Here is a 14,783-nt window from a genome sequence, read left to right as displayed (position 1 = left end):
TATACGGAAAAGTCTCGTATCCTTTACACAAAGCCACATCTCAAATTATTTCATAGAAAGTGGGTGATCATAAGAAGAAGAAGAAGAAGAGTTTGGATTTGATATCCCGCCTTTCACTCCCTTTAAGGAGTCTCAAAGCGGCTAACATTCTCCTTTCCCTTCCTCCCCCACAACAAACACTCTGTGAGGTGAGTGGGGCTGAGAGACTTCAAAGAAGTGTGACTGGCCCAAGGTCACCCAGCAGCTGCATGTGGAGGAGCGGAGACGCGAACCTGGTTCCCCAGATTAGGAGACTACCGCTCTTAACCACTACACCACACTGGCTTTGAGGCAAAGCATTCTTAATCCAAGGTTTAGTCTGACTAGAACTTCTCAACTGCACAATACATCATTCTTTTAAGCATGCACATACTGAAATTTGTTAGCAATCTGCATTCCACAATTTTTATTGCAGAGCAGATTATATAGCAAACTTGTTATTAAGCAGGGGGAAAGTTTTGTGAATTATCTATCCCATTCTGCATCGGCTGAAGTTTCTGAACTGTCTTCAGAGGCAGCCTTATGTATAATGTGTTGCAGCAGCAATCTAACCTGGAGGTTACCAGAGCACAGACAACAGTAGTTAGGCTGTCCTTATCCAAATAGGGGCACAGTTTGGCCATAAAATAATTTTTTTACCCATGTTGGTTTTCTAAAAAGAAACCTGCAACATCTTCATTAACATTTTGACCCTTTTAAAAAAAGAAAAAAGAGGTGGTGGTGGTTCTTGACTTGTTTTCATTCTGAGAAATGGAGGGAAGGGGAAGATTATTGCGAAGTAAGTTTGATCAATGCTTTCCATTTAACGTTTGGATCTTTGACCCATCCCAATCCTCGTGGTGGAGGTCACCATGTCGAGTGCATCGTCCTTTCTTAGAAGTGGGAGGATTGTGGAACGCCAAACATGCCGTAAAAATAGTTTGCAAGCAGAGAGAATACAACAAAAGGCCTTGTGCAGTGATGTTCTCAGGGTTTCCAGGAGCTGCCAGAGGAACATTTTGTACTGACTCAAGCCTTTTCTGCAGCTCTTCCCTCCCAAAGTGCTACAATCTGTACATGAACTCTAATTATGTACAAACAAATCTCCAGCCAACATCTCCAGATTCAGACAGCAGAAGGGAGGCTTCTTAAATAACTTGGAGCAAACGGCACAGCAAATATTACCGATCCGAGCCAAAAGGAAGCCGTACAGCAAGCCAGTACTTCTGACCTGGCTTGCTGCACTGTTGTGTGTGCTTGCAGAGCTGAAACTAGCACATTTTCTGGCATGTTCCCCATCATGTGGCTTCAGTCACGCATCTATGTCTTGTTGTGCTGGACTCCTGCATCCTGGAACGGGGCCACTTGCTCCATTGTCTGTGCTAAAGGAGCAGCACACCCTTCTGAACAGCTTTGTTTTGTTTCTCCTTGAAGGGCACCGGTAACCCATGAGCAGATCAACTGATGAAGTGATGGGGATAGCTTCACCTGCTGAATTCATGCTTGGCGTGTGGTGGTTAACAGCAACATTAATGGAAGGGGGATAATAGACAAGATGCTTCCACCAATACTTCTGAATAGCAGTTGGTGGAAGCCACTGGAGTGGAGAGTGCTCTTGTTTGCCGGCTTCCCCATAGGCTGGCCACTCTTGAGAACAGGATGCTGGCCTAGATGGGCCAGATCCAGCAGGCTTTTCTTATATAGGCAGCCTTGGCTCCTACAATAGGTCCTTGCATTAAAGGGGCAGGGTGGGGACACCCTCCACATCACGAAATGGTTCGATCATGAAGCTGCAATAGAAGACCCCAATTTGATGTTCTATGTCTTTATCAACTGTCTATTGTGCAGGAATTGGAGAGATGAAACATGAAGGGTGCGATGAGAGGAAAGCCTTCAGCCGCTTAATTTCTGCATGTCACACATGTTCACAAATGCATACCAATGGGACTGGTGGGGGGGGGGAGTCGGTTATTGTTGCCTATATAGGTTATCAATTAGTAAACAGACCTAAGGAAGATTACACCAGGTGATCGCATATTCCCTTTCAGCCCTAGGTGTCTTTGTTTCGGTTTTTTTTAATTTCTCAGTACTCGGTGTCCTGGAACAATTCCTGGAGTTTGTTTAAGGAGTACTCAGACAATTCTCTTATTTTGAAAATGCATTTATAGGAGGCAGCATGGAACAAAGCACTTGTTAGAACATTTTTGTAATGACAGCAAACATCAGTCAGAGAGCGAAACGATTTCCTATGCCAGTGTCAACAGAGAGTTGCCCTCTGCATATGGTTTATTCTCATCTGCTATTAAGCATCATCAGACTCTGCAACTGCCTGAGGATATGGGTAGCATCTCGTTGGGAATGGCCATCCCCAATGAATACAGTGGTACCTTGGGTTAAGAACTTAATTTGTTCTGGAGGTCTGTTCTTAACCTGAAACTGTTCTTAACCTGAAGCACCACTTTAGCTAATGGGGCCTCCCGCTGCCGCTGCGCCGCTACTGCACGATTTCTGTTCTCATCCTGAAGCAAAGTTCTTAACCCAAGGTACTATTTCTGGGTTAGCGGAGTCTGTAACCTGAAGCGTATATAACCTGAAGCGTATGTAACCCGAGGTACCACTGTATAGGACAACAATGCAACTTGCAATCTGACATCCTCCGAGAAGATAAGGAGAAATAACTTGGCTTTGATCCATCTGTGAAGACATAGCTATCATTTCAAAGTCTGTTCGCAGGCTATCTGATCAATCTGTGAGGATATATCATTTCAAAGTCCATTCACAAGCTGTCTGATCATCTTCTCTTGAATGCATTGTTGTTGACATCCATCTGTCTCTTAGTCCTTATAGTGGGCCGTGCCATTGGTCCACCTAGTCTGCTATTGTATGGTATATTCTGATTGCCAAAGGCTCTTCAAGATCTGCCCTCTATCTGGAGGTGCCTGAGGTTGAACCTTGAGTGTTATGTAAGCACAGAACATGCCACTCGCTGGGCTGTGGAGATTTCCATTGCACTGCGCTGGAATAAGGAAATCGGATGTTTGCTTAACTTCATAACTGAATCCCATAATGCTTTCTGAATCTTCAGCACAGTTGTTAATTTCCAGGAAGTGACATGCCCTGGACATTAAATATAACCTATCATTAACGCTCTCTGGTCCAAGCAGAAAATTTCCACCGGGGGTGTTGGGCAGGGAGAGAGAATTCCACGCTCACTCTAATGTTTCTTTTTACTGTTTCTGCATCAACACAGTAAGAGAACTGAACACAGAAATGATACTCATAGGAAAATAACTGATCCTGTTGCTTCATGAGTTTCTCCGGCAGCTGGCATTGCTCATACTGTAAACACAAGGCCCTGATTTAGCTAAATCTATTGTGAAGTAACCTGAAGTCTTAACATCCATTAGGAAATCCAGGGGGATGTCTGTGCTGTGACACATTGTGATGTAGGCATTGCCTTGCTTGTGGAATTTTTATGCCTTTAGCTGTTTGTCCTTCCCTATTTTTCCTTACTTGCCTTATTAGTAACTGATACTTGATATGCCAGAGTTTGTCCCCTGATTTCTCTGAGGGAAGATGGACAGGTGTAAGTCTCACTGGCTGCATTTAAACATCAAACTGAACCAGCATTTAGCTTTCCCTGAATCTTGCACTTCTGGACCAAGGATGATGCTAAGTCTTCTTGGGAGGAAGAGCAGGTTATAAAATTAATAGAAAGCAAATACCAAACACTGGTTGGTTTAACAAATCAGCTTCAGCAACCATGGTTTGACTGGAGCTTGTTATAAATGCCGATCCTTGGTATGGATGACACAGCGAGCCAAGATTCAGGGAAAGCAAAACTAAATGCTTCCATTTGCATACCCTCCAACATTTTCCTGATGAAAATAGGGACGTCCCATTCCATAATGATAATTGTGCTGTTTATACCCCCACACATCTTCTTGGGTTGCCCTAACACTCTGGGCAGCTTCCAACACATATATAAAACACAATAAAACATTAAAAATTAACAAAACTTCCTTATACAGGATTGCCTTCAGACTGCTTGGGGTTGGCTAACTCCTTACCCTCCAGCGTTTCTCAAATGAATCTAGGGACATCCTAAGGAAAAGCAGGACATTCTGGGATCAAAACAGAAACCAAGATGGCTTCTCTAAATCAGGGACATCCTAAGGAAAATAGGGATACTTGAAGGGTCTGCATTTGGGATGTGCAGGAGAGGGGAGGTGGACATGTGCATAGCGTGCTTGGACTTACTCTAGCGCATGCATGCCACACTGATTAAACCAAAAATAGGGAATCCCAGCTGAGTGTGACCCTCCTTTTCAGCTTCAATTTCTCCTCTTCAATTGCTGTGATGGCTACAGAGAGACTTTTCTTTCTCCCAGCCTGTGTGTGTGTGTGCATATATACCATACACACACACACACACACACACAAATACAAATACTAGGGGCTACCTACTCTTTTGCCAATTGCCCTTTCCCCACATCTGACCACCCCCTTTTACACCTCACCCATCCCCTCATTTATCCCCCCCCCAGCTTGCCCCAAGCCCCTTCCCCTCGCATCCTCTCCTTTAAAGGAAAGGTAGGCATTTCAAAGAAGAGTTTGTTAAACCGCTGTGTGAAGCACCTCCATTAAACCTCAGTGCAGCTATGTTTAATGGAGGGGGGAGGCACTTGACACAATATCTTTCTAAACTGTCCCCTTCCATTAAACATCTGCTCTGGGATGCCTGCCGCCTGCACTGCTTCCCCACTCACCTGGCTGCCATTTCTCACATTGCAATTGGCATGGCCGACTATCAGCAGCTAAGCCAACTACAGCGTGATGACAGCCTTACATTTTTATGTCTATAGAAAGATAAGATAGATAAGGTGCTTATCTGTCTTAGCAGGCACTTTATATTGTTGATTATGTAATGCATGTAGTCTTGAAATAAACCACACAGAAAAAGAACACGTGTTTTTAAGTGCTTGTCTCGCCCACTCTTTATATTTTTAAATGTGCACCTTAAAAAACAACAACAACCTCTTAGGTATACAAACAGACAAAAAAAACCCCATGCTTATCTGGTGCTGAACAGTAGCTCTAAAATCTGCCAAAAGCAGGTCTGAAAGGGAAACAGCCTCAGCAGCTTTGTGGGTTTCCTTTCAGCTGCTCTCTTAAGTTGTGAAAAAGGTTCTTAAGGAGTTCTTAGTCTCCCACATAAGCCACCAGTGGGAGGGTTTTGATTGCCTTGGAACAAGAGCAAAACCAGAGGCCCCTTGTTTGTTGCTGCTACTTTGGAACTGGTTGTACTAGAAGCAAAGGAAGTGAAAGAGCAGCTCCATGAAATGGGCTCTTCACTAAGAGGGTCTTAATGTTGTCGCTTGCCACTGGTCACCACAGCGCAGGAAACTTCCACGGTTTTAGAGCGTCTGGGCAGACTGGCTGAGATTCTGCTACATGCAGAGGGAGAGACTGAGCCAGCCAGCTTGATGGGCTTCATACCAGGAAGCAGAATAAATGAAAAACACGCATTGGGGCGGGGGCAGAGTTGCCCAAAACATATCACTTTGTACTTGCTTACATTGAACTGGATTTCTCATTTTATTGTCCATTCATCCCATTCAGAAATTCTTTTGGGGCTTTTTTTCCCCCTACCTTGGTGTTTGTCAGCAAACCTGGACATTTCAGTGCTCCCCTCTAACTCCAGATCACTTGTGGGCAAGTAAAAAACCAATAGTCCCAATGAGCAGTGTGGATGAGCAGGAGTTTGAGCCTACCTGCTCACTATCCCACCCATCATCTGGCAAATAGCCCCATGACAGAAAGCCTAATAACAAAATCCTGCAACAGCCTATTTTAGTACCTGGGAAAATACTAATTCTATGCACACAATTAGCAACTTAAAATGCTGCAAGATCGTTCCCCCCCCCCATTATGTTTCAAGTTGCATTTTAACGTTGCTGTACAAACCAGAGGGGGGTGGGGTAGGAATGTCTTCCCTCATTACCTGATGTATTTCCCCATGCTGGCAACCCCCTCCAACTTCTATTCAAAGATGATGTCATCTAAGCACATGCTGTCATCTGGTCATACGCAAAAAAGGTTGTCAGAACTGTCCACACTTCAGCTTAACTGGCTTGTGTTTTCATATTGGATGGAAGCTGGTTTGAGGGTGTATTAGGAGTATCTCTTGAGAGTCTACTTTGCACTTCAGTTACAACAGGATGCAGATGGATTGTGGCTAACATCATGTGTGCCCGGCTTCAAAAACCAGCGGTGGGAGTCTGATGGATCCAGAGTAGACGCTATTGTGTACGTACTGTAGCATTCAGCTCTTAAACTCTTGTTATGGCAAGGTGAGGATCACTAATCTGGTTTTCTTGTTCTTCATAGGTGATCACAGCACTGAAAGTAAAATATTGCAGCCACACTGTGGGAGGTGTCATTGAAACATTTCCAAATTGCATGCATCCTCTGTGCCCATCCTGAAGCACAGAGGATGCATCCATCCACTGCTCTGCTGAAAAGGCAAGACGCTTTTCAGTTTTAAAAGCAAGTTGCCTCTGCAGCAACCTTTCCTCCCTCTTATTTTTAACTCCTCTGGCTTTTCAGGATCCTCTTTATTATTTTCATTTGGGGTCCCCAGCCAGGATAAGAATCACAGATCCACTCTGAAGCAAGAGGAGGGGACAGCCAATCCCTGTCCAACCTAATCGGAGCACAATCCTGCACAAAATGCACCCCACAGAGCCAGAGGCAGCCCATCGGTCATGCGGTCTGCCAGAGGCTGCACGACCCCTTTGTTTGTACAGTTCCAGGCAGGAGATTTATCAAGCCCCCTCCTGGTGTGCCTGCCTTGCAGAGTTGTGGGCTGTGTTGGGTGTGATGGATTGCAGGTTGTACAGGCCTGATCTAATCTGATGGCATCTCTCATCCCGGCTTTGCAAGTGCACAGAGGGAGCTGACAGTGCAGAGCAGCTCTTTCCCAACCCGGTGACCTCAAGATGTGCCGGCCCACAATTCCCAGCCCTGCTGGCTGGGAAAGGCGGCTGCTGCAGAGGATGTTTAGAACTCCTTCCCCGTCTCTAATCTCCTCCATTTCCCAGTTTGTCCTCCGTTCTCTGGGAGGCGATACATGATCCAGCACCCTCACGCTCCAGCAATGCGACGGCCCAGACGATGAGATGGCACGCATAAGTGCAGCTACACACCAACAACAACAAAAAAGGCTCCCAATTTAGACAACACCGGGAATAGCGTAGAAACGAATCCAGCAGAGAAATGCCCTTTGCCCTTCGTGCTTCGATGTCTGGATGCTGTTTTATGAAGCTAGCCGACCGGGTGCATGAAGAATTAGCATTCATGGAGACCGGTTTGGCAGCTAGAAGGGGAGGCGAGGGGGGGGGGCAGGGAAACGGAGACCATCTCTGTCTAGACCAGCTACTTCTGGCAAGAAGCCCACCTTTAGATTTCCTCTCAATCCCTTGAGCTATTGAGGATTGCTCTGGAGTCAGGAAGCAAAATCCAAACACGAGAAGAATCTCCCTTGGACCTCCTTATTTTGGCATGCACAGAAGGTACAGCCATCTTTATGTCCCCTAAAAACTGGTTGTGGCCCTTGGGTGCCCAAAGAAGTGGTGAAACAATTTCTGCCTGCCATGTGGCCCTGCTATGCATGGACTCTGACCTGAGATACAGGCTCAATTCGGGGCTTACTGGTCTTATGCACAGCATCCTCGTTATAGATGGCAATGTGCATTACTTTGTATTCCTTCAAAGTGTGGCAGACCAGCCCTGTCGCATTGGGGAGCTCTCCCACTCGTTCTGCTGAGTGGGGCCTCAGACATTGGCTCCAGTGTCCTTTACTGATGGTACCAGTCAGACAAGACATATTCTCCCAGGCATATGGGCATATTTAATTCTATTAATGATGCAGGAATGCAATCTGGGCTTTAGGGTGTGTTTGTATAATGGTTTATTGTATTGATTTTGTTCATTATCATGCTTTTATTATGCTGTATTAGAATCATTACACTATATATGGTTGTGGGGGTTGATTTGGACGATTTCTTCGGGTCACCTGCAGGGAGGTTTTGTATCTGGAAGGTTAGAGTCTGTAACAGAAGGAACTGCTCTTGTTAAGCATCCTCTTTACATGTCTAAAGAGTTGGTCAACTACAAGGGTATTGTCATAGAAGCAACGAGCTTGTGAAGCCTTTGGAATGTACCATTTGTACAGGAGGCTAGTCTCTACACACACTCGCACATCCCTCTCTAGCATCCACCCAGACCAGCAAAAGACATAATCAGAGTTCAAGAACATACTCCAGCCAGGCAAGAATATTTGAGGGTGCAAAGCCCCCCAGCCATAGGTGACATGTCTGCACTACCAAGCTCAGCTGCTTGGCACCCCCAAGCCTGGCATCCTCTCGGCCTAATGCTTCAGGCAGTTACCTGGGTTGTCTGCCCTAAACCTAGCCCGTCTGCAATCCATGTGTATTTTCTCATCAGTGAACCCTACACAAATCTGGAGTCCCTGAGATGGTCGGATGGCGCCTTGTAGGCCTCCTTCCAGCGACTCCTGCAGCCAAGCTGGTGACAAACGTGTTGCTAGGCTTTCCTTTGGACCACCTCAGCAAGGCCAAGAGGGGATATTGTTGTCTGGGCAGCCCTGGACCTCCGTACACACTGTCCAGGCTTGTTCCCCAGAGAGGTCACTTTGGTGCCGCTAACACAGCAAAAGCAGTGCAGGGGAGGTAGCAGTTATGAGCTACCCGTCTCTGCAGCCATAGCAGGAGCTGTTAACATTCAGCAGTTCGACTTCACCCTGAGTGGTTCACTCCATTGTCTCTCAAGGCAGACAACAACAAACTCCCTTCCCTCTTGTCCCTCCTACTGTTAATCTGTAGTTCCTTGGGGCGGAGACTTGCCTTTTTATTCACATTACTCCACAGTGCAACATGAATACTTAGGAGGAGGAGGACACTGTTGTCTCCTTGCTATCTGTCCCCCCCCCCCCCAGTGGCTCTTTCTGAAAAATGTGAGAATGCTACATGGAGGCATAAAGGAAGCTTTGCCCTCCTGTTGCTGTTGGACTTTGGCTCCCAGCCTCCCTGGGATGCCTGGGATTTATGGGTACCAGAGTTTAACAACATCTGGAGGGCCACAGGTTCCCTTCCTGGCACACAGGAAAAACTTGATAAATGCAGGCAGAAAGGCTTTTTCAGTCATCCTTTAAGTGCATCCCTTCAGCCCTCAGGGAGTTCCCAGGACTGTCCCATCTTCTGCACTTCTGTATAGCTGCTCCTGCTTCCTTCTTTTGCTGTGCAATTTGAGCAGACCCCCCAATCCCCTCCCTCAGGTGAGCAAAAATCACTGAGCTCAGCACATGCCTGCCTTGGAGCTGGGTGGGAGGGCTAGGTTGGGGGGGGGGAGTGCCTCTTCTGCCTTGCAAGGCATGTCCCTGGCAGCCCAAGAATTTTTGTTTTTGTTTTTAACCATTTCCAGGGATGGTAGTACCACAGTGTGTGCTACTTTGCTCTGGAGTTTGATCTCCTTCCAGATGAATCCCAGCTACTGCAGACACATCAGACAAAAGCAGACGGGGAGGCGGGAGAAATGAGCCAATTGCACAAGGGCAAAAATAGTGTCACTAGGTTCATTCTGACTGCCAGGATCACTGCCATAATTCGCCTAGGCTTTTCTTCCACCATGTGATCTGCCTGGTTTTAATTCCAGTGGCTTTTGCTGCTTTCTGCTGGGTTAAGCATTTGCATTTGAGGGCTCTGCTGAATTCATTTGTGCCATTCTTATTTACATGCTTATCTTGGCAGCGGTCGGTGGTTTTAGGACCGTGAAAGTTAAGACTGAAAAGAGCGGCATATAAATCTTTTAATCAATCTTTATTTACTCATTTAAAAGATTGATAACCCAGCCTTCACTAATACTGATATCAGGGCAAAGTTCAACAAAAGGTCAAATAGCCAACCAATTTAGCGGATAAACAACCAAGGCTGCAATTCTAAGAGGGAGACCAAATACAAAGGTGGCTTATCCACAGGAAAATTAACTACAAACCCCAAAATTTGGGATCCTCTCCAAACCTGGGTCACAAGTTTTGCAGGTTGTTTTGCAGCGAAAACCCCACATTTTGCAGCACCCCACAAACTGAGCAACTGATACATCAAAAACGGGGTTCGTACTTAACATTAATGAACCCCAAAATTTGGGACCCCCTCCATACTGGTGCCAAACTGTTGCAGTTGTTTTGTATTTTTTTTTAGTGAAACCCCCAGGTTTTGCTGTGCCCCACAAACTGAGCAACTGCTACTCAAACCTAGGGTCATAGCTATCCCCCAAACCCAACGTTGACCAATTTGCTTCAAAACAGTGCCAACACCAACAAGGAAGGATGTCTCTCCTTGCCATCTTCCATGGGCCAGAGTCCGCTCTGTCAGATAGCATCGACTGCCGCTGTGTTTGAAGAACAACCTCCCTGAAGGTTACAATCTGCTGGTTTTCCTCTGTAGAAAAGGAGAGGAAAGAATGATGATAACACTGAGGACACAATTTGTGGGAGAGCTTCACATCCTCCAGTCTGGGCAACTGGCCAGAAGGATAAAACTGGGCTATACTAAAACTCTGGCCTGCTCATGGGTATACTTTGCTAAAGTACCATGTTGGGGGACGTGAAACAGAACTTGTGCATGCACTTACCAAGGTCAGATCCAGGTGGCTGGGGTCCCTGGGGCAACACAACACATGAAAGAAGATACCACAAAGAAAAGTCTTGTGGTATCTTAAAGACTGGGAAGGAACCTACCAGCTCTCTAGTTTGCTTTCACCTGCCTCAAAATCACTCTCATCCACAGGAAGGATGCAAACCAACACATAAAAGTGAGTGGGTGACGACCAGTGCTATTTTTCTAGAAAAAGAGGTTCTAGAATTTGCCGTGAACGCCTCCCTTGTTCTCTTATAACATACTGTCCAACATTTCTCCAATGAAAACAAGGACATCTCATTCCATAATGATAATTTTACTATTTATACCCCACACATCTTGCTGGGTTGCCCCAGCCACTCTGAGCAGCTTCCAACATATATAAAAACGGAATAAAACATTAATTTTTTTAAAAAAATGAAACATTCCCTATACAGCATTGCCTTCAGATGGCTCGGGGGTCAGATAACTCCATACCCTCCAGCATTTCTCCAAAGAAAATAGGGACGTCCTGAGGAAAAGTCAGACATTCCGGGATCAAATCAAAAACCGGGACGGCTTCTCTAAATCAGGGATGTCACTGGAAAATAGGGACAATCGGAGGGCAATGGCGCCCACCTGAGAAGTGCCAGAACTGAGTTCCAGTGATTTCCAGCTGAAAACAAATAAAGCCTTGGTGATGGAGGAAGCGACCTCTGGCATCATTTTCCTCCTAGGCAACAGAATATGCTCCTTTGCCACCTTTTGCCTCCAAAAGGCAATGAGAGTGGGAGATGATGACTTCAGGGCCAATCAGGGTGGAAGGTCCTTCAGACTTCTGGAAGTGTTCTGCATGAAACCTGTGTCACCAACTTCTGGAAAACCTGCTCCCCTGCCAGGTTACACATTTTAATTCATACCTTGTCTCCAGGAGGGGACATATATATATATAATGAAAGTTCAGACGGCAAGGACCCCTTGCAGGCATTGGCCCTGCTGCAATTACTCCAATTACACCGTGGATAATCTGGCCTTCGTGCTTGCAGGGGATCTCTGCATGCCTAATGATCCAAAAGACCAAATGAAAGCACAGGTAAGAGCAGGTTGAAACCACAGCAGACACATGCCCCAACTTGCCCCAAAGGGAAACAGGCATCAATCAGCTTGGATGAATCACCTTCAGTGCTTCAGACTGCTTTCTCTTCTATTTGCCCATTTCTTGGAGTTAAAGTCACTGGGTGCCTCTTCTTTCTATATAGCCCCCCCCCCTTTGGAAATGCCCCTGCTCCCTTCTTCCAGAAAGTTGTATCTATAAGGAATAACTTAATGGCAGTTTAAAAAAAGAGTCAAATTGCTGTTGTTTTTCTTAAGGAGCAGTAGATGTAGGTATGCTAGATCTGACTGGGCATGCAAACATTGGGTGGTTTTTTCCCCTTCCTTTAAAGCTGCATGAAGATTGGCTTGCCTGAGCCTCCTCCAATCTCCTCCCCCTTCCCCCTTTGTTTTGACTGATCAGGGGAGGCTCAGGAGTCGCAGGCAGGTGGCCATTGCCCAGTTTTTTAAAAACTCTGTACATTTATGTTTCACAGGGTGCGAAAGAAGGGCTTTGCACCTTGCCTGGCAGAGAAACCGTGTGCCTTACGCCCCTCCTGGGCAACAGCTGCCCACCCACAACTCCCAAGCCTCCCTTGATCTGCCAAAACAAAGGGGGAAGGGGGCAGGAGATCTGTACCACCAAACATCCCCGGTTCTCCTTTGGCAGTGGCGGCAGCGAGCAGCTCCTGAAGCCAGCCAGAGCCAACTGCGCTACCAGGCTGGCTCCGGGCTGCTGAGGCTGCCACTGCCACGTTTCCCAGGGACAGATTTGCAAATCTGGGGACATTCCAGGGATGGAACTTGTCTGGGGACAGATTTGCAAATCCAGGGACTGTCCCCGGGAACCAGGGACGTCTGGTAACCCTATAATAGTGTGATGCATCTATGTTGTACACATTATTTTTTTTAAAAAAGGTTCTGTCTTCCTGTCTTCAATTCTCTGGCTACTTTTGAGAATCATAATAACCATGGTTTATCATTAAAGAAAAAAAACCTGGGGTCAAATGCTCTCCTTCTCTAGACAGCCACAAGGAGGAGATTGGAAGCTTTCACTTCCATTGTCTTACTAACTACAGCGTGTTGTCTTCTTCAATTCTAACAAACTGCAATTAATCTAAATACGGATAGTTTGAAACAAGCCAACTTCAAACCATGGGTTATGAAGCTGGCCTGTTTCAACAAAACACAATTAAGACAAACCACAATTTAGGGTTCAGATGGAATATGAAACTGTTTTTTGTTTTTGTTTTTAAATGTTATTGATTTATAGTACAGTGGTACCTCGGGTTAAGTACTTAATTCATTCCGGAGGTCCGTTCTTAACCTGAAACTGTTCTTAACCTGAAGCATCACTTTAGCTAATGGGGCCTCCTGCTGCCACCGCGCCGCAATTTCTGTTCTCATCCTGAAGCAAAGTTCTTAACCTGAGGTAATATTTCTGGGTTAGCGGAGTCTGTAACCTGAAGTGTATGTAACCTGAAGCGTATGTAACCCGAGGTACCACTGTAAAAGTAAATACAATCAGAACAAAACCAAAACGGGAAGCAGGTGGGAAGGGGAGAGAGAAAAGGAAAAATAGGTCCCAGCAAAGCCTGCTGGTCATTACTTCATGTAAACAATTTCAAGTCCGGGTCCCCACTTTCTGAGTGTTTCTTTCCTTTTTGCCACCTGCTTCAGGTGGCTTTTTCATAAATTGCAAAAGCAGTTATGTCTTCTGACCACTGAGCAATTGGCCGGGGTGTGTGGAGACATATGCTCCTTCCAGTGTTGTAACACTAGTCTTTGGGCCACCAACAGTGCACACAAAGCCCAGTTTTGTTGCCCCTCTGAGATGACACACTAAACTGTGGCTGGTTGAAACTGGAAGTAAAATTTTCCAGTCTCTTCCTTGTGGCTGCACTATAGAATGGTGGGCGGTGCATGTGAGCCCATCAAAATAAACCGTAGTTTACAACATCCAAATGCAGCCTCTAAAGAAAGCCAACATTTGTTTACATACTCAGATGGGCAGTCCAGTGTGATCCACCGAACTTCTAAAAAGAGCACACCGGGGATTAAATCCTTAGCAACGGGTGGTGAATGCATTTACACCTGTGCAATTCAAATGTGCCTTTGAGTACCTGCCACACTATGAATGCATGGGGTAGAATGTAGAAAAGAAATGGAAACTGTTTTGCAAGAAATATAGCTTTTGCATTTGGTTTTAAAGTTTAGGTCAGGACTGTTAGAATCCTCTGTTACAAAAATACCCAGCATTTTACTTACTCTACAAAAGATGACAGAACATAGTGCTGTTGTGTTTTTTTCAAATTTGGTTTTAAATGAAGAAGGTTTGGGGAAGCTATAGCTACCAGAATAATACCATAATAAATTGCTTGCACCCTGGCTAGGGGGTAAATCCTGCTTGCCACCAAGCGTGCAGAGGGTTGCAATGGCAGTGTTTAAATTTATGATCCATACTTAAGTATTTTTCAGCCCTTGCAAGACCCCATCCTATGCAAGTCTACTCAGATGTAAGTTGCTTTCGGTTCAATGGGGCTTATTCTCAAGTGAGTGGGCATAGGATCCCAACCTTACTCTGTAGCTCACTCTACCTTTCCACAATGCGCAGCTTCAACTGTTGTCTACATGACGTCCTTGGAGGGGAAAGCTGTTTTTAATTTGCAGTAACTCTTAACTGTTCCTCAGCACCTCCCCTCCTCCCAAAGATCCCTGTGAGGAGTCTAAACCCACCCTCTCAGCTCTGCCTTCAGTCAAGTGTGTTGCTGATGCAGGGATTATATTCAGTTCCAGTGGACTTGTTTTTTTCGGAAGCACAGCACAGCGTAAAAAGCAAGGTGAAAACAGAAACAGTGTTATGCTGCCATTGATGGTTCTGAGAAAGACTGGTTCAAGTGTGCTAGAGACTGAAGGTACAGAGGCCCATTCACTGGAATGAAACAACAGGAAGCTGCAATAAAATGCTATTTTTCA

Source organism: Podarcis pityusensis (assembly GCF_964106645.2).
Source record: "Podarcis pityusensis genome assembly, chromosome: 5".
NCBI lineage: Eukaryota > Metazoa > Chordata > Lepidosauria > Squamata > Lacertidae > Podarcis > Podarcis pityusensis.
Note: the sequence above shows the minus strand (reverse complement) of the source record.